The sequence below is a fragment of the Moschus berezovskii genome, chromosome X, assembly GCF_049115385.1.
Source record: "Moschus berezovskii isolate FMDL1 chromosome X, NW_MosBer_1.0, whole genome shotgun sequence".
NCBI lineage: Eukaryota > Metazoa > Chordata > Mammalia > Artiodactyla > Moschidae > Moschus > Moschus berezovskii.
The window spans coordinates 47,897,256-47,918,846 of record NC_142488.1 but is presented as its reverse complement, the minus strand read 5'-3'; positions in this window follow the sequence as shown (position 1 = coordinate 47,918,846).

Sequence of the window (21,591 nt, the reverse complement as noted above, 5' to 3'; positions counted from 1 at the left end):
AAAGCCTTTTTCTGCATCTGTTGAGATAATCACATGGTATTTATCATTCATTTTGTTAATGTGATGTATCACATTGCTTGATTTGTGTATACTGAATAAGCCTTTCATCCCTGGAATAAACCCAAATCGGTCATGGTGTATGAGATTTTTCATGTGTTGCTGAATTCTTTTTGCTAAAATGTTGTTGAGAACTTTTCCATCTATGTTCATCAGTGATATTGGAATGTAGTTTTCTTTTTTTTGTTGTTGTTGTCCTTGTCTGGTTTTGGTATCAGGGTGTTTGTGGCATCATAGAATGAATTTCAAAGTGTTCTTTCCTCTGCAATTTTTTGAAACAGCTTTAGAAGGGAACACATTCAGTTCAGTTCAGTTCAGTTCAGTCGCTCAGTCATGTCCGACTCCTTGCGACCCCAAGATTCACAGCACGCCAGGCCTCCCTGTCCATCACCAACTCCTGGAGTTCACTCAAACTCGTGTCCATCGAGTTGGTGATGCCATCCAGCCATCTCAATCTCTGTCGTCACTGTCTCCTCCCACCCCCAATCCCTACCAGCATCAGAATCTTTTCCAGTGAGACAACTCGTCGCATGAGGTGGCCAAAGTATTGGAGCTTCAGCTTTAGCATCAGTCCTTCCAATGAACACCCAGGATTGATCTCCTTTAGAATGGACTGGTTGGACCCCTTGCAGTCCAAGGGACTCTCAACAGTCTTCCCCAGCACCACAGTTCAAAGGCATCAAAATTCTTTGGTGATCAGCTTTCTTCACAGTCCAACTCTCACATCCATATATGACCACGGGAAAAAACATAGCCTTGACTAGAGGAACCTTGGTTGGCAAAGAAATGTCTCTGCTTTTTAATATGCTATCTAGGTGGGTCATAGCTTTCCTTCCAAGGAGTAAGCGTCTTTTAATTTCATGGCTGCAATCAGCATCTGCAGTGATTTTGGAGCCCACCAAAATAAAGTCTGACACTGTTTTCACTGTTTCTCCATCTATTTCCCATGAAGTAACGGGACCAGATGCCATGATCTTCGTTTTCTGAATGTTGAGCTTGAAGCCAACCTTTTCACTCTCCTCTTTCACTTTCATCAAGAGGCTTTTGAGTTCCTCTTCACTTTCTGCCATAAGGGTGGTGTCATCTGCATATCTGAAGTTATTGATATTTCTCCCAGCAATCTTGATTCCAGCTTGTGATTCTTCCAGCCCAGCGTTCCTCATAAGTACTCTGCATAGAAGTTAAATAAGCAGGGTGACAATATACAACCTTGACGTACTCCTTTTCCTATTTGTAACCAGTCTGTTGTTCCATGTCCAGTTCTAACTGTTGCTTCCTGACCTGCATACAGGTTTCTCAAGAGGCAGGTCAGGTGGTCTGGTATTGCCATTTTTTTCAGAATGTTCCACAGTTTATTGTGATCCACACTGTCAAAGGTTTTGGCATAGTCAATGAAGCAGAAATAGATGTTTTTCTGGAACTCTCTTGCTTTCTCCATGATACAGCGGATGTTGGCAATTTGATCTCTGGTTCCTCTGCCTTTTCTAAAACATGCTTGAACATCTGGAAGTTGACGGTTCACATATTGCTAAAGCCTGGCTTGGAGAATTTTGAGCATGACTTTACTAGCGTGTGCTGCTGCTGCTGCTAAGTCACTTCAGTCGTGTCCGACTCTGTGTGACCCCATAGACGGAAGCCCACCAGGCTCCCCCTTCCCTGGGATTCTCCAGGGAAGAACACTGGAGTGGTTTGCCATTTCCTTCTCCAATATGTGAAAGTGGAAAGTGAAAAGTGAAAGTGAAGTCGCTCAGTCGTGTCCGACCCTTAGCGACCCCACGGACTGCAGCCCACAAGGCTCCTCCATCCATGGGATTTTCTAGGCAAGAGTACTGGAGTGGCTTGCCATTTCCTTCTCTGTTACTAGCGTGTGAGATGAGTGCAATTGTGTGGTAGTTTGAGCATTCTTTGGCATTGCCTTTCTTTGGGATTGAAATGAAGACTAACCTTTTCCAGTCCTGTAGCCACTGCTGAGTTTTCCAAATTTGCTGGCATATTGAGTGCAGCACTTTGACAGCATCATCTTTCAGGATTTGAAATAGCTCAATTGGAATTCCATCACCTCCACTAGCTTTGTTCGTCATGATGGTCTCTAAGGCCAACTTGACTTCACATTCCAAGATATCTGGCTCCAGGTGAGTGATCACGTCATCGTGATTATCTTCATCTTGAAGACTTTTTTGTACAGTTCTTCTGTGTATTCTTGCCACCTCTTCTTAATATCTTCTGCTTCTGTTAGGTCCATACCATTTATGTCCTGGTAATAGAAGAAAGGTCCGATGCTGTAAAGAGTAATATTGCATAGGAACCTGGAATGTTACGTCCATGAATCAAGGCAAATTGGAAGCGGTGAAACGGGAGATGACAAGAGTGAACGTCTCCATTCTAGGAATCAGTGAACTAAAATGGACTGGAATGGGTGAATTTAACTCAGATGACCATTATATCTACTACAATGGGCAGGAATCCCTTAGAAGAAATGGAGTAGCCATCATGGTCAACAAAAGAGTCCAAAATGCAGTATTTGGATGCAATCTTTAAAACAACAGAATGATTTCTCTTCGTTTCCAAGGCAAACCATTCAATATTAAATTAATCCAAGTCTATGCCTCAACCAGTAATGCTGAGGAAGCCGAAGTTGAACGGTTCTATGAAGACCTCCAAGACCTTTTAGAACTAACACCCAAAAGTATGTCCTTTTCATTATAGGGGACTGGAATGCAAAACTAAGAAGTCAAGAAACACCTGGAGTAACAGGCAAATTTGGCCTTGGAGTACGGAATGAAGCAGGGCAAAGGCTAATAGTGTTTTGCCAAGAGAACGCACAGGTCATAGAAAACACCCTCTTCCAACAACACAAGAGAAGACTCTACACATGGACATCACCAGATGGTCAACACCGAAATCAGATTGATTATTTTCTTTGCAGCGAAGATGGACAAGCTCTATACAGTTAGCAAAAACAAGACCAGGAGCTGACTGTGGCTCAAATCATGAAATCCTTATTGCCAAATTCAGACTTTAATTGAAGAAAGCAGGGAAAACCACTAGACCATTCAGATATGACATAAATTAAATCCCTTATGATTATACAGTGGAAGTAAGAAATAGATTTAAGGGACTGGATCTGATTGATAGAATGCCTGATGAACTCTGGACGGAGGTTCGTGACACTGTACAGGAGACAGGGACCAAGACCATCCCCATGGAAAAGAAATGCAAAAAAGCAAAATGGCTGTCTGAGGAGGCCTTACAAATAGCTGTGAAAAGAAGAGAAGCAAAAAGCAAAGGAGAAAAGGAAAGATATAAGCCTCTGAACGCAGAGTTCCAAAGAATAGCAAGGAGAGATAAGAAAGCCTTCCTCAGTGATCAATGCAAAAAAATAGAGGAAAACAACATAATAGGAAAAACAAGAGATCTTTTCAAGAAAATTAGAGACATCAAGGGAATTTTTCATGCAAAGATTGGCTTGATAAAGGGAACACATTAGCTCTTCTCTAAATGTTTGATAGAATTCTCCTGTGAAGCCATCTGTTCCTGGGCTTTTGTCTTTAGGGAGATTTTTGATCACAGCTTCAATTTCAGTGCTTGTAATTGGGTTGTTCATAATTTCTCTTTCTTCCTGGTTCAGTTTTGGAAGACTGAACTTTTCTCAGAATCTTTCCATTTCTCCAAGTTATCTATTTTATTGCCATTTAGTTGTTCATGATAGTCTCTTATTTTCCGTGGTATTTCTGCATTGTCTGTTGTAATCTCTCCCTTTTCATTTCTAATTTTGTTGATTTGATTCTTCTCTCATTTTTTCTTGATGAGTCTTGCTAAGGGTTTGTCAGTTCAGTTCAGTTCAGTTCAGTTGCTCAGTCATGTCTGACTCTTTGCGTCCCCATGAATCACAGCACGCCAGGCCTCCCTGTCCATCACCAACTCCCAGAGTTCACTTAAACTCATGTCCATCGAGTCGGTGATGCCATCCAGCCATTTCATCTCTGTCGTCCCCTTCTCCTCCCACCCCCAATCCCTCCCAGCATCAGAGTCTTTTCCAGTGAGTCAACTCGTCGCATGAGGTGGCCAAAGTATTGGAGCTTCAGCTTTAGCATCAGTCCTTCCAATGAACACCCAGGATTTATCTCCTTTAGAATGGACTGGTTGGATCTCCCTGCAGTCCAAGGGACTCTCAAGAGTCTTCTCCAGCACCACAGTTCAAAAGCATCAATTCTTCGGCGATCAGCTTTCTTCACAGTCCAACTCTCATATCCATATATAATCAGTGGAAAAACCATAGTCTTGACTAGACGGACATTGGTTGGCAAAGTAATGTCTCAGCTTTTTAATATGCTGTCTAGGTTGGTCATAACTTTCCTCCCAAGGAGTAAGCGTCTTTTAATTTCCTGCTGCAATCAGCATCCACAGTGATTTTGGAGCCCCAAATAATAAACTTTGACACTGTTTCCACTGTTTCCCCATCTATTTCCCATGAAGTGATGGGACCAGATGCCATGATCTTTGTTTTCTGAAGGTTGAGCTTCAAGCCAACCTTTTCACTCTCCTCTTTCACTTTCATCAAGAGGCTTTTGAGTTCCTCTTCACTTTCTGCCATAAGGGTGGTGTCATCTGCATATCTGAGGTTATTGATATTTCTCCCGGCAAACTGAATCCAGCTGGTGCTTTTTCCATCCCAGCGTTCCTCATGATGTACTCTCCGTATAAGTTAGATAAGCAGGGTGACAATATAGAACCTTGACGTACTCCTTTTCCTATTTGGAACCAGTCTATTTTTCCATGTCCAGTTCTAACTGTTGCTTCCTGACCTGCATACAGGTTTCTCAAGAGGCAGGTCAGGTGGTCTGGGATTCCCATCTCTTTCAGAATTTCCAACAGTTTATTGTGATCCACACAGTCAAAGGGTTTGGCATGGTCAGTGAAGCAGAAATAGATGTTTTTCTGGAACTCTCTTGCTTTCTCCATCATCCAGCGGATGTTGGCAATTTGATCTCTGGTGCCTCTGCCTTTTCTAAAACGTGCTTGAACATCTGGGAGTTCACGGTTCACATATTGCTGAAGCCTGGCTTGGACAATTTTGAGCATGATTTTACTAGCGTGTGAGATGAGTGCAATTGTGCGGTAGTTTGAACATTCTTTGGCATTGCCTTCCTTTGGGATTGGAATGAAGACTGACCTTTTCCAGTCCTGTGGCCACTGCTGAGTTTTCCAAATTTGCTGGCATATTGAGTGCAGCACTTTCACAGCATCATCTTCCAAGTTTTGAAATAGCTCAACTGGAATTCCATCACCTCCACTAGCTTTGTTCGTAGTGATGTTTTCTAAGGCCCAGCTGACTTCACATTCCAAGATGTCTGGCTCTAGGTCAGTGATCACATTTTCGTGATTATCTTGGCCTTGAAGCTCTTTTATGTACAGTTCTTCTGTGTATTCTTGCCACCTCTTCTTAATCTCTTCTGCTTCTGTTAGGTCCATACCATTTCTGTCCTTTATCGAGCCCATCTTTGCCTGAAATGTTCCCTTGGAATCTCTGATTTTCTTGAAGAGCTCTCTTGTCTTTCTCATTCTGCTGTTTTCCTCTATTTCTTTGCATTGATCGCTGAGGAAAGCTTTCTTATCTCTCCTTGCTATTCTTTGGAACTCTGCGTTCAGATGCTTATATCTTTCCTTTTCTCCTTGTTTTTCGCTTCTCTTCTTTTCACAGCTATTTGTAAGGCCTCCTCAGACAGCCATTTTGCTTTTTTTGCATTTCTTTTCCATGGGCATGGCCTTGGTCCCTGTCTCCTGTACAGTGTCACAAACTTCCGTCCAGAGTTCATCAGGCACTCTATCAGATCTAGTCCCTTAAATCTATTTCTCACTTCCACTGTATAATCATAAGGGATTTGATTTAGGTCATATCTGAATGGTCTAGTGATTTTCCCTACTTTCTTCAATTTTGTTTATTTTCTCAAAGAACCAGCTTTTAGTTTTAGTAATCTTTACTATTGTTTCTTTCTTTTTCATTTATTTCTGCTCAGATCTTTATGATTTCTTTCCTTCTTCTAATTTTGGGGTTTTTCTTTTTTCTTCTTTTTCCAGTTGCTTTAGGTGTAAAATTAGGTTCTCTATTCAATATTATTCTTGTTTCTTCAGGTAGGATTGTATTGCTATAAACTTCCCTCTTAGAACTGCTTTTGCTGCATCCCATAAGTTTTGAGTTGTCATGTTTTCATCGTCATTTGTTTGTAGAAATTTTTCTTTTTCACTTTTGATTTAATCAGTAACCTGTTGGCTATTTAGAAACATGTTGTTTAATATCCATGTTTTGTGTTTCTTATAATTTTATTCTTGTAATTGATATCTAGTCTCATAACATTGTGTTCGGAGAAGATGCTTGATATGATTTCAATTTTCTTAAATTAACTGAGGCTTGATTTGTGAGCCTGATGTGGTCTATCCTAGAGAATGTTCCATATGCACTTGAGAAAAAGGTGTATTCTTCTGCATTTCGATAAAATGTCCTGAAGGTATCAATGAGATTCATCTCATCTAATGTATCATTTAAGACTTTTGTTTCCTTATTAATTTTCTATTTTGATGATCTGTCCATTGGTGTGAGTGGGGTGTTAAAGTTTCCTAATATTATTGTGTTACTGTCAATTTCTCTTTTTATGTCTGTTAGTGTTGGTCTTATGTATTGAGGTGCTCCTATGTTGGGTGCATAGATATTTACAATTGTTACGTCTTCCTCTTGGATTGATCCTTAGATCATTATGCAGTGTCCTACCTTATCTCTTCTAATATTCTTTATTTTAAGGTCTATTTTGTCTGATATGAGAATTGCTACTCCAGCTTTCATTTGCTTCCCATTTGCATGGAATATATTTTTCCATCCTCTCACTTTCAATCTATATGTGTCTTGCGGTCTAAAGTGGGTTTCCTGTAGACAGCATTTATTTGTGTCTTGTTTTTGCATTCATTCAGCCAGTCTGTGTCTTTGGTTGCAGCATTTAATCCATTTACATTTAAAGTAATTATTGATATATATGTTCCTATTGCCATTTTCTAACTATTTGGGGTTGATTTTTTAGATCCTTTTTCTTCTCTTGTATTTATTGACTTTTTAAGTCTGTGTAACATTTGTTTGGTGGTACTGAATTCTCTTAACTTTTGCTTGTCTGAAAAGCTTTTTATTTTTCCATCAATTTTGAATGAGATCCTTGCTAGGTACAGTAATCTTGGTTGTAGATTTTTTCCCTCTCAGTATTTTAAATATATCCTGCCATTCCCTTCTGGCCTGCAGAGTTTCTGCTGAAAGATCAGCTGTTAAACGTATGGGGTTTCCCTTGTATGTTACTTATTGCTTCTCCCATGCTGTTTTAATATTCTTTCTTTCTGTTTAGTCTTTGTTAGTTTGATTGGTATGTGTCTTCGCATGTTTCTCCTTGGGTTTATCCTGTGTGGGACTCTTTGTGTCTCTTGGATTTGATTGGCTATTTCCTTTTCCATGTTGGGGAAATTTTCAACTATAATCTCTTCAAAAATTTTCTCGTACCCCTTCTTTTTCTCTTTTTCTTCTGGGACCCCTATAATTCAAATGTTGGTGCATTTGATATGGTCCCAGAGGTCTCTGAGACTGTCCTCAGCTCTTTTCATTCTTTTTACTTTTTTCTGCTCTTCAGAAGTTATTTCCAGCTCACTGTCTTCCAGCTCACTGATTTTTGTCTTCCAGATCGCTGATTCATTCTTCTGCTTCAGATATTCTTCTATTGACTCCTTCTAATATATTTTAAATTTCCGTAATTGTGTTGTTTGTCCCTGTATGCTTATTCTTTAATTCTTCTAGGTCTTTGTTTATTGATTCTTGCATTTTCTCCGTTTTGTTTTCAAGGTTTTTGATCATCTTTACTATCATTATTCTGAATAGTTTTTCAGGTAATTTTCCTATTTCCTCTTCATTTATTAGGACTTCTGTGTATCTAGTTTGTTACTTCATTTGTGCAGTATTTCTCTGCCTTTTCATTTTTTTTAAGTCATTGTTTTTGAGGTCTCCTTTTCCCAGGCTTCAAGGAAAGTTGAATTATTTCCCAGAGGAAGGTTGAATTCTTTCTTCCTTTTTGTTTCTGCCCTCCTAAGTTTGGTCAAGTGGCTTATGTGAGCTTGGTATAGGGTGAGATTTGTGCTGAGCTTTTGGTTTTTTGTTTTTTTCCTCTGATGGGCATGGCTGAGTGAGGTGGTACCCCTGTCCGCTGATGATTTTTCTTGTATTTTTGTTTTCTTTGTTGTGTAGATGAGGCATCCTGCACAAGTGGTTGTGTAATGCTGGGTCTTGTATTCAAGTGGTTTCCACTGTGTGAGTTCTCAATATTTAGTATGAACTGTCGTGCTGGAAAAGACTCTTGAGGGTCCCTTGGACTGCAAGGTGATCCAACCAGTCCATTCTAAAGGAGATCAATCCTGGGTGTTCATTGGAAGGACTGATGCTAAAGCTGAAACTCCAATACTTTGACCACCTCATGCGATGAGTTGATTCACTGGAAAAGACTCTGATGCTGGGAGGGATTGGGGGCGGGAAGGGAAAGGGACGACAGAGAATGAGATGGCTGGATGGCATCACTGACTCGATGGACATGAGTTTGAGTGAACTCCGGGAGTTGGTGATGGACAGGGAGGCCTGGCATGCTGTGATTCATGGGGTCGCAAAGAGTCAGACACGACTGAGCGACTGAACTGAAGGCTTACTGAGAGGATGAAAGGAAATAGTGAACATGGAGTATTTAGCACAGTGTAGTTTAGCATTATCATCATTGAATGGAATCAGATTATGCAATTTTTGTATGCTCTCTCCCTGGTTCTCTGTGGCTACCTGCATTCCAATACTTACAGCTGAGTTGTCTGAGGTTGTTCTTACCTTTGAGCTCCCCAAGGGTAAGTGCTTCATCTTATCCATCCTTGTATCTCCAGTACCTGCTGCAGTGTGCAGTGCACAGTGATGCACATTAAATGTTTGTTGAAGAATTGAATCTTTGGCCTGAGAAGTTTCTAGTACATTCTGAAAAAGCACTGTATGTAAAGAAAAAGACAGATCTGAGGAGGAAAGAAAATTAAGATCCAGGGTCATTGCTGAAAACTGTTCAATACACTGAAAGCACTTTGCAGGGAAGGGGCCAGGAGGGGCTGTGTTCCCTCATCTGTGGATCTCTAGTACCCAATACCATATAGTCACAGAGGAGGCCCCAAGTATACCCCAACCACAATAGATTTCTCACAATCACTTTATTGTCTGTGGCTTAAATGTTTAATTTTTAAACTTAGTAAGTTTTGTTTTGCTTTAATAAGTAATCTTTAAGGTCAGTGATTCATGGGGTCACAAAGAGTTGGACACGACTGAGCAACTGAACTGAACTGAACCGAACTGTTAGCTCTCTGGTAGTCTAGCGTCTTGGAGTTAGTGCTCCCACTCCAAAGGCTCAGGGTTTGATTTATGGTCAGGAATGAAGATTCCACAAGTGGTTTGTTATGGCATTAAGGGAGACTAAAACAAATATCCAAAAATAAGAAACCAAAGATGAACCCCAGACAAATGGCATTTACAAAATCAGGCATATAATACATTAAATAATGGAATATACACATATACATATACACCCATGATCAAAGTAAAAACAGTTCAACAAAAATACATATAGTAGATTGAGCTTGTGAACAAAGGAAATAAAAAATTATATTTAAGATATAATAGCTGAAATTATATCAGGGGGTTGACAGCTAGGGCAGCAGGAAATATAGTGCTCTAGAAGGGTATGGCAATCAGTATTGGCCAATATGCTCCAGTATTCTTGCCTGGAGAAACGCTTCTCTGACAGAGAAGCCTGGCAGGTCACAGTCTCAGTTCAGTTTAGTTCAGTGGCTCAGTCGTATCCGACTCTTTGCGACCCCATGAATCACAGCACTCCAGGCCTCCCTGTCCATCACCAACTCTCAGAGTTCACTCAAACTCATGTCCATAGAGCTGATGATGCCATCCAGCCATCTCATTCTCTGTTGTCCCCTTCTCCTCCCACCCCCAATCCCTCCCAGCATCAGAGTCTTTTCCAGTGAGTCAACTCGTCGCATGAGGTGGTCAAAGTATTGGAGTTTCAGCTTTAGCATCAGTCCTTCCAATGAACACCCAGCATCGATCTCCTTTAGAATGGACTGGTTGGATTTCCTTGCAGTCCAAAGGACTCTCAAGAGTCTTCTCCAGCATCACAGTTCAAAAGCATCAATTCTTCGGCGATCAGCTTTCTTCACAGTCCAACTCTCCATCCATACATGACCACGGGGAAAACCATAGCCTTGACTAGATGGACCTTGGTTGGCAAAGTAATGTCTCAACTTTTTAATATGCTTTATAGGTTGGTCATAACTTTCCTCCCAAGGAGTAAGCATCTTTTAATTTCCTGGCTGCAATCAGCATCTTCAGTGATTTTGGAGCCCCCCAAAATAAAGTCTGACACTGTTTCCACTGTTTTCCCATCTATTTCCCATGAAGTGATGGGACCAGATGCCATGTTCTTTGTTTTCTGAATGTTGAGCTTCAAGCCAACTTTTTCACCCTCCTCTTTCACTTTCATCAAGAGGCTTTTGAGTTCCTCTTCACTTTCTGCCATAAGGGTGGTGTCATCTGCATATCTGAAGTTATTGATATTTCTCCCAGCAATCTTGATTCCAGCTTGTGCTTCTTCCAGCCCTACATTCCTCATGATGTACTCTGCATGTAAGTTAAATAAGCAGGTGACAATATACAACCTTGACGTACTCCTTTTTCTTTTGGAACCAGTCTCTTGTTCCACGTCCATTTCTAACTGTTGCTTCCTGACCTGCATACAGGTTTCTCAAAAGGAAGGTCAGGTGGTCTGGTATTCCCATCTCTTTCAGAATATTCCACAGTTCATTGTGATCCACAGAGTCAAAGGGTTTGGCATAATCAATGAAGCAGAAATAGATGTTTTTCTAGAACTCTCTTTCTTTTTGCACGATCCAGCGGATGTTGGCAATTTGATCTTTGGTTCCGCTGCCTTTTCTAAAATCTGCTTGAACACCTGGAAGTTCACAGTTCACATATTGCTGAAGTGTGGCTTGGAGAATTTTGAGCATGACTTTACTAGCGTGTGAGATGAGTGCAATTGTGTGGTAGTTTGAGAATTCTTTGGCATTGCCTTTCCTTGGGATTGGAATGAAGACTGACCTTTTCCAGTCCTGTGCCACTGCTGAGTTTTCCAAATTTGCTGGCATATTGAGTGCAGCACTTTCACAGCATCATCTTTCAGGATTTGAAATAGCTCAACTGGAATTCCATCACCTCCACTAGCTTTGTCTGTAGTGATGCTTTCTAAGGCCCACTTGACTTCACAATCCAAGATATCTGGCTCTAGGTCAGTGATCACGCTGTCGTGATTATCTTGATCGTGACAATCTTTTTTGTACAGTTCTTCTGTGTATTCTTGCCACCTCTTCTTAATATCCTCTGCTTCTGTTAGGTCTATACCATTTCTGTCCTTCATCAAGTCCATCTTTGCATGAAATGTTCCCTTGGTGTCTCTAATTTTCTTGTAGAAATCTCTTGTCTTTCCTATTTTGTTGTTTTCCTCTTTGCATTGATGACTGAGGAAGGCTTTCTTATCTCTCCTTGCTATTCTTTGAAACTCTGCATTCAGATGCTTACATCTTTCCTTTTCTCCTTTGCTTTTTGCTTCTCTTCTTTTCAGCTATTTGTAAGGCCTCCTCAGACAACCATTTTGCTTTTTTGCATTTCTTTTCCATGGGGATGGTCTTGGTCCCTGTCTCCTGTACAGTGTCACAAACCTCCGTCCAGAGTTCATCAGGCACTCATTCTATCAGCTCTAGTCCCTTAAATCTATTTCTCACTTCCACTGTATAATCATAAGGGATTTGATTTAGGTCATATCTTTATGGCCTATTGGTTTACCGTACTTTCTTCAATTTAAGTCTTAATTTGGCAATAAGGACTTTATGATATGAGCCACCGTCTCCTCCTGGTCCTGTTTTTACTAACTGTAAAGAGCTTCTCCATCTTTCGCTGCAAAGAATATAATCAATATGATTTCAGTGTTGACCATCTGGGGATGTCCATGTGTAGAGTTTTCTCTCGTGTTGTTGGAAGACGGTGTTTGCTATGACCTGTGCGTTCTCTTGGCAAAACTCTATTAGCCTTTGCCCTGCTTCATTCCGTACTCCAAGGCCAAATTTGCCTGTTACTCCAGGTTTTTCTTGACTTCCTACTTCTGCATTCCAGTCCCCTATGATGAAAAGGACATCTTTTTTGGGTGTTAGTTCTAAAAGTTCTTGTAGGTCTTCATGGAACTGTTCAACTGCGGCTTTTTCAGCATTACTGGTTGGGTCATAGGCCTGGATTACTGTAATATTGAATGGTTTGCCTTGGAAACGAACAGAAATCATTCTGTCGTTTTTAAGATTGCATCCAAGTACTGCATTTCGGACTCTTTTGTTGACCATGATGGCTACTCCATTTCTTCTAAGGGATTCCTGCCCACAGTAGTAGATATAATGGTCATCTGAGTTAAATTCACCCATTCCAGTCCATTTTAGTTCACTGATTCCTAGAATGTCTGTGTTCACTCTTGCCATCTCCTGTTTGACCACTTCCAGTTTGCCTTGATTCATGGACCTGACATTCCAGGTTCCTATGCAATATTGCTCTTTACAGCATCAGACCTTGCTTCTATCACCGGTCACATCCACAACTGGGTATTGGTTTTGCTTTGGCTCCATCCCTTCATTCTTTCTGGAGTTATTTCTCCACTGATCTCCAGTAGCACATTGGGCACCTACCGACCTGTGGAATTCCTCATTCAGTATCCTATCATTTTGCCTTTTGATACTGTTCATGGGTTTCTCAAGGCAAGTATACTGAAGTGGTTTGCCATTCCCTTCTCCAGTGGACCACATTCTGTCAGACCTCTCCACCATGACACGTCCGTCTTGGGTGGCCCCACACGGCATGGCTTAGTTTCATTGAGTTAGACAGTGTTGTGGTCCGTGTGATCAGATCGACTAGTTTTCTGTGATTATGATTTCAGTGTGCCTGCCCTCTGATGCCCTCTCGCAATACCTACCATCTTTTTTGGGTTTCTCTTACCTTGATCGTGGGTTATCTCTTCATGGCTGCTCCAGCATAGCGCAGCTGCTGCACCTTACCTTGGACTAGGGGTATCTCCTCAAGGCCACCCCTCCTGACCTTGAATGTGGAGTAGCTCCTCTCAGCCCTCCTGTGCCCGGGCAGCCACCGCCTCTTGGACATGGGGTAACTCCTCTCGGCTGCTGGCCATGACCTCGTGGTTGGGTACCTCTTCTCAGCTGCCACCCCTGACCTCGGACGTGGGGTAGCTCCACTCAGCCGCTGCCCTTTGCCTTGGGCACGGGGTAACTCCTCTTGGCAATGCTTCTTCGCATGGTCGGTTTTGCAGCCATCTCGCGTCTGCGCGCTTGGAGCCAGCATCTTGCATCTACAGGGTCGCAAGAGTTGGACAGGACCGAAGTGACCCTGTGTGCATAAACCAAGACTTTTTCTTTTTTTTTTTTTTTGCGTGTGGCAGCTCTGCCCCAGTAAGAGTTGAACGTGAAGGTAGTACAGCTGCTTGGATTGTGGGAACCTTGGCGGCATCAAATGTTCAGGGACATAGACTGCCTCCATGGCGGGAGTTATGGCCCTATCAGAGTCTTTTATCAAGCCTCTTGTAGCTGATGATCAGAAAACCTCTTTGGCCTGTCTTTCTACGTAGCTCTGCCCGTTCAGGCACTTAGGGGGTTCCTTTGCCTGGGGTCACTCTCTGTTGTCCAGCGCTTCAGGCACATAAAGGAACCTCTCTGCCTGGGGTCCTACTCTATAGATCAGTGCATCAGGCACTTAAAGGGGCACCCTGGGTGGAGTTGTATTCTGGAGTTCAGTGCATCAGGCCTTTGATGGGCCAGCCTCTCTATTGTTCAGCTGCCCAATGCTGGTGTGTGGAGAGAGAGAGGCTATGGTGATGGTTCCACCCCCTACACATGACTCAGCAGTATTGCCTTGCTTCCATGACTGCCTGACTTTCCTCCACATGCAGTTCGAACCACGATCCACTTGCTCACATCCTCTCAATTCATCTTTCCACAGTCAACAGCAGCCCTCGCACTGGGATTGCTCCATAATCCCTAAACTCCAGCTCCCAGACACTGACCCTTCCAGGAGACCATGTTCCTGAACAGTGTATGCATGGCTGCGGCAAGAACTGTCTGATTCTCATTCCATTTAGGCTGCCACAGGTCAGCTGTTTCACTTTCAGCCTTAAATGTTTCTCCTCTGACTCAGACAATTGCCCTGCTATGGGGATCGGACCCCTGCTTCAGTTACCCTACCCACGAAGGGCAATTACAGTCTTACTAACACTCCTGTTTCTCCCCCTAGTTCTTTCATCCTAACAAGTTTTGCGTGGTTCCATATATTCTTTTCCACTGGTCAGATACTCCTGTCTTCTCTCTGCTGGTGTTCTGTATGTACTTCTGTGTCTGAAGGTGTATTCCTGATGTATCCATGGAGACAGATGTACTCCACATCCACCTACTGCTCTGCCACCTTGTTCTCCCTCATGTATCTTCTTGATCCGTGTCTCCAGTCTCTTTATCTGTGCTTCCATTTTATTTTCAAGATTTTGAATAGTCTTTATTATCATTACTCCGAATTCTTTTTCAGGTAGACTGCCTATTTCCTCTTCCTTTGTTTCATGTTGTGGGTTTTTACCATATTACTTCATCTGCTGCATGTTTATTGTGTTTTCATTTTGTTTAATTTAGTGTGTTTTAGATTTCCTTTCTGTAAGGTGGAGGGAAACAGTTCCTCTTAATTGTAGTCTGCCTTCCATGGGTCTGCTGGACCAATGCATCATGAACATTTCTTGGTTTGGGGGACTTGTGCCACTGTTCCCATGAATGGAGCTGGATCTTGTCTCTCTGAAGGACAGCTGTGTCCAGTAGTGTGTTTTTTTTGATGTACTTGGGCTTTATATGGCTTTAGGCAACCTGTCTGCCTATGTTTAGTTTCGTATTCCCGTTTTGCTGAAAGATTGGCATGAGACATCAGGCAGTGGAGCTTGCTAGCCTTTGGATGGGGCTTGGTCTTAGTGTTGAGATGGAGGCCTTTGGGAGAGGTCTTTCTGATTAATATTCTATGGGGTTGGGAGTTGTCTGGTGGTCCAAAGTCCTGGACTTGGTTCTCCCATCTCGGGGATTTAGGCCCAATTGCTTACTGTGGCAGCAAGACTTCACAGGCCACATAGCACAGAAGACAAAACCCTAAGACTAGTAGTGAAAGCAACAGTCAACAACCTAGAAGCCCAAAGAAACTCACACTCAGATGTCACTTTTCCTTCACTCTTCACTCTTAGGTTGATGTACTGGAATCTTTATTTCTTTCAGATTGTGCCATTCAGTGCCTAATTCTCCTTCCAGCATGTTACCATGCTTTTCTAATCACCTACTGAGGTGATTTTCCTATGTGATCAGTCTGGTTTCACTTGCTCACAGGTACTGCATACAGGGGCCTGGCATTTGGTACCTCAGAACCATTTCTTTATCTTTTAAGCTACCTGCATGAGAAATCAAGCTTTTATGATTTAGAATGGTTTTCTGTGCTTGATGTAATCTTTATTAGGTCTTTAATTACTTAAGAAAATTGGGTGTTTTTAATATTAAAAGAACTTTTTTTGTTTGCCTTATAAGCACATAACCTTCTAAGAAAAGCAGACGATATTAAGACAAAGTGGCAAGAATACACAAAACTATGCCAAAAAGATCTTCATGACCCAGATAATCATGATAGTGTGATCACTCACCTATAGCCAGACATCCTAGAGTGGGAAGTTAAGTGGGTCTTAGGAAGCAGCACTAGGGACAAAGCTAGCTGAGGTTATGGAATTCCAACTGAGCTATTTCAAATCCTAAAAGATGATGCTGTTAAAGTGCTGCACTCAATATGTCAGCAAATTTGGAAAACTCAGCAGTGCCCACAGGACTGGAAAAGGTCAGTTTTCATTTTAATCTCAAAGAAGGGCAATACCAAAGAATATTCAAACTAACACATAGTTGTACTCATTTCACATACTACCAAAGTAATGCTCAAAATTCTCCAAGCTAAGCTTCAAAAGTACATGAATTGAGAACTCCCAGATGTTCAAGGTGGATTTAGAAAAGGCAGAGGAACCAGAGATCAAATTGCCAACATCTGTTGGATCATAGAAAAAGCAAGAGAGTTCCAGAAAAACATCTATTTCTGCTTCATTGACTATGCTAAAGCCTTTGACTGTGGATCACAACAAACTGGAAAATTCTGAAAGAGATGGAAGTACCAGGCCACCTAACCTGCCTCCTGATAAACCTGTATGTGGGTCAAGAAGCAGCAGTTAGAACTGGACAACAGACTGTTTCAAAGTTGGGAAAGGAGTACATTAAGGATGTATATTGTCACCCTGTTATTTAACTTATATGCAGAGTACAGCATGCAAAATGCCAGGCTGAATGAAGCACAAGCTGGAATCAAGATTGCTGGGAGAAATACCAACAACCTCAGATATGCAGATGACACCACCCTTATGAGAGAAAGTAAAGAGGAGCTAAAGAGTCTCTTGATGAATGAAAGAGGAGATTGAAAAAGCTGCTTAAAACTCAACATTCAAAAAAGTAAGATCATGGCAACCAGTCTCATCATTTCATGGCAAATAGATGGGGAAAACAATGGAAACAGTGACAGACTTTATTTTCTTGGGCTCCAGAATCATTGAAGATGGTGACTGTAGTCATGAAATTAAAGACCCTTGCTCCTTGGAAGAAAAGCTATGACAAACTTAGTGTTTTAAAAAGCAAAGACATTACTTTGCTGACAAAGATCTGCATAGTCAAAGCTATGGTTTTTCCAGTAATCATAACCAATACAATAATGTAAAGTAATAAGCCTCCAATTAAAATAAATACATTTTAAAAAATAATAATAATAATTTTTTTTTAAAAAAAGAAACCTACTTTGAAAAGATGATAATGGGGGGAAATGAAGAAAAATTAGCAAAGGTCAGTAGGAAAGCCTTGCCCAGTTCTCTTTTGCTTGAAAAAGAACAAGATTTTTCTGAATATATAAAAAAGAGTTTAAAAATAGAAAGATGAAACAATAAAAAAAGAGAGAGAAAGAAGAAGACTGAGCGCTGAAGAACTAATGCTTTTTAACTGTGGTGTTACAGATGACTTTTGAGTGTCCCTTGGGCTGCAAGATCAAACCAGTCAATCCTAAAGTAAATCAACTCTGAATATTCTTCGGAAGGACTGATAAGTTGAAGCTCCAATACTTTGGCCACCTGATGCAAAAAGCCAACTCATTAGAAAAGACCCTGATGCTGGGCAAGATTGAAGGCAGGAGGTGAAGGGGATGACAGAGGATGAGATAGTTGGATGGCATCCCCGACTCAGTGGACATGAGTTTGAGCAAACTGGGAGACAATGAAGAACAGGGAAGCCTGGTGTGCTGCAGTCCATGGGATCACAGAGTCAGATACGACTGAGTGACTGAATAACAACAGCAACCTTCTATATTAATGTTTGAAATTTTGTTGTAACTTTTATTAAATTGATAGCTGTCTACCTGTGATCCTATTTAGTCAACTCTTCAATCTTTTTGACAATTTTGAAACTTTTCAAAATATAATTCTGAATTGAGCCTTTTCATCTGCAAACTAACTTCAAGGTTTCCCAGAAGCCCCCTGGAAAATCTTGAAGGATTTTTCTCTCACCTTGTAAAACAGAGGTGTTTTACGTTTGTCTGATATGTCAAATTACGTGGAGAACATTGTCAAAACGGAAGTAATGATGAACTGTCTTTCATTATATGTGTACAGATATATATATATTTTAAAGTAGATATTTCAGAATTAACATGAAGTTCATAGAAACATGTTGATATTCTTGTTCAGTTAGTATGTTAACATGTTGTATGCCACAGAAATAACTAAAATTCCTCCACAAATTAACTTACATCAGATCTTTAGCCATGGTCATTTTTTTTATCTTTCATCATTTTCAGTTACTTCCATATTGTAATTATTCTGTGAAAGTATTTATAATTAGCTGCAAATAAGAATGCTCCATGTTGGCATGCCTTCAATAACTTGAGGACCATACCACTGAACTGTGTAAGAATTTCCAGAACTAGTGAAGAAGCTCATGAATTCATATATTTCCCAGCCTGAGATCTTTGGCCACCTTATGCGACGAGTTTACTCACTGGAAAAGAGTCTGATGCTGGGAGAGATTGGGGGTGGGAGGAGACGAGGACGACAGAGAATGAGATGGCTGGATGGCATCACCGACTCGATGGGCATGAGTTTGAGTGAACTCCGGGAGTTGGTGATGGACAGGGAGGCCTGGTGTGCTGTGATTCATGGGGTCGCAAAGAGTCGGACACGACTGAGCCACTGAACTGAACTGAAAATGAACTGATATGTATTTTTGGAATTTTTAGAATGTGACTTCTTGTTTGAAATATTGCTGGTTAAAGCATTAAATATTTTATTTTCCAGATTTAAGGAAACATGGCTTCCTCTTAAGCTATCTATTTGCTGTGGTGTCTTTAGTCGCTCAGTCGTGTCCAACTCTTTGTGACCCCATGAACTGTAGCTCATCAGGCTCATCTGTCCATGGGGATTCTCCAGGCAAGAATACTGGAGTGGGTTGCCATGCCCTCCTCTCGGAGATCTTCCCGACCCAGGGATCCAACCCAGGTCTCCTGCATTGAAGGCAGATTCTTTATCATCTGAGCCGCCAGGGAAGCCCAAGCATACTGGAGTGGGTAGCCTATACCTTCTCTAGGGGATCTTCTAGACCCAGAAATCAAACTGGGGTCTCCTGAAGTTGCAGGTGGATTCTTTACCAGCTGAGTTACCAGGGAAGCCCAAGCTATCTATAACTTAGAGTAATTTCATGAATTATATCTTTGTAAACAAAATTCAACCTTTTATCATTTCCTCTTAACCGATACCTCAAAAATTTGGAAACTCTTAGTGAATATTCTTATTTTAATGGAAATATAGTTATTTGCATCAATTCAGTTAGTCTGTTCTCCTTGTAACAGAATACAATTGCAAACATTAATTTATTACCAATGCTTTGAATGGAATGTTATATTTTAGAATGATGTACAATAAATCAGATGACCATTGACTTTAAGGCACCAGTGCTTATAAAGCCAGGCTTCCCAGGTAGCTCAGTGGTAAAGAATCCACCTGCCAGTGCATGAGACAGAGGAGAACTGGGTTTGATGTCTGGGTCTGGAAGATCTGCTGGAATAAGAAACAGCAACCAGCTATAGTACTCTTGCCTGTAAAAATCCCATGGAAAGAAGAGCCTAGAAGGCTACAGTCCATTGGGTCACAAAAGGTCGGACATGAGTGACTGAGCAACACAGGCACACTTATGAAGTCATCCCTTAGAAAAACTGTCTATACCTGGACTATAGGCTTTCTTGCCTTACAAATGAGTAAGGAATGTCACTTCCTGGCAGGTTTAGGAAGCCCAGGTATTTCAAAGACCTGAAAAAAGAGAAATACACTTAAATCTATAGGTATTTCAGGCAAAATCTGGTGATGAGCTTTTGCCTTATTTTCCTAGTCTCAAGAGGCTTTTAAAAGCCCAATCTGAGACTCTATATGTAAAGTTCCAGCAAAGCAAACTTAAAAAGGGCCGATGTGTGCAATCACTGTGCCTCAGTTACGTAAAGAGTAAAGCAAAGTTTAATGAAACTAACTTATTTTGTAAACAAATTAGTCTTATGAATACTTTGATTATCTTTGATAAAAATGGAGGTGATTGCAGAGGGAATTTTTTTTTTAATTGAAAACTATGGTGTACCCATGTGGATTTCATCTTGAACATTTTGTCAGTCCTTACCCAATCCTTTTCTCCTGTATCCTGATGCAAGTGTCCAAATTAAAGTTTCCACTTTTCCCTCATTCTGACTTAGAATCATTCAGGACTGAAACTGTCCTTTGCTTAAAGTCTTCCAAGCTGAAACTGATGACTTGTCATAAAGTTAAATAATTGCCACATCATTTTTTAAATAGGCAGCCTTTGAGCCTACTGCTGTATGGACAACTCAGAAAGTTTACCAGAACACTTGATTTTTTTCCTTATAGTGTTTTTCTCTTCCACGGACTACTTCTTGATAATAAATACCCATTTTTCTATCCTGTTTTTGGAGTTGAAACCAATCTCTGTCCCCCATTGTAAAAACCCATTGTAGTTGTTATTATACCTATCTCAACTGTCCTGAATAAAGTCTGTCTTACCATCTTTAACAAGTGTCACTGAATATTATTTTCTTTAATAGTTATCAAGACACCTTGTTTGATATTTTAAAACTGACTTGAAATTGCTTTGTTCCCTCTTTTATTGTCTTAACTCTTTTATAGGGGTAGTTAGTAATAACCTGCATTTCCTTTTGTCTTAGATCCATTGTCCTATCTGCTTTTCTGATAAGGATACAATGAAGGGGTTATTATAGAATGCATTCCTTTCCATTTGTTCAATTGGATATGATGAACTTATATAAAATTAATATTTGGTATGCCAATTGATGCGAAAATCCAACCATATATTTTTTCTTTTTTTTTGGTTTATGCAACTTTATTGAAGAAAAATAAATCAATTACTAGCAGAACTATTAGTTGATCACTCATCCATTGACAACTCGCATCATTTATTCAGTGCTATATTAAACAGTGTATTGGGAGATAGATTAACTAAGAGCTCCAAGCCTCCTAACAATTTAAGTGAAAATTACACAATGTTTGAGATGCTATTTTGGAACAGAAAGGGTGTTTGACTTCCAATTTCTATTCTCTATAGAACAAGAACAGGCCATTCTTTTATTGATATGCATGAAATACATTACATTTTCTGTTCTTCTGATGCTATAAATTCAATACCAATTATCCAGCCACATCAGATGTGAGCATAAAGTGTACCATGTAACTTCAAACCTTTAACAGTGGAAGGCTTAAATGGATGCTGCTAGAATAATCCTGCTTCCTATGATGTGACGACTCAGCATCCATCTCCCTCCCTCTCAGATGAGTCTTCAGCATGTTAGAGCAATTAAGAATGGTTTTAGTCTCACAACCAAGACACTGGCCACATAATACACATGCTCCATTTTTTAAAAAAAAACTCCTAGAGGAAAACATAGGCAAGACACTCTCCGACATAAATCACAGCAGGATCCTCTATGATCCACATCCCAGAGTAATGGAAATAAAAGCAAAATTAAACAAGTGGGACCTAATTAAACTTAAAAGCTTTTGCACAACAATGGAAACTATAACAAAGTGAAGACAGCCTTCAGAATGGGAGAAAATAATAACAAACGAAGCAATTGACAAATAATTAATCTCAAAAATATACAAGCAACTCCTGAAGCTCAATTCAAGAAAAATAAATGACCCAATCAAAAAATGGTCCAAA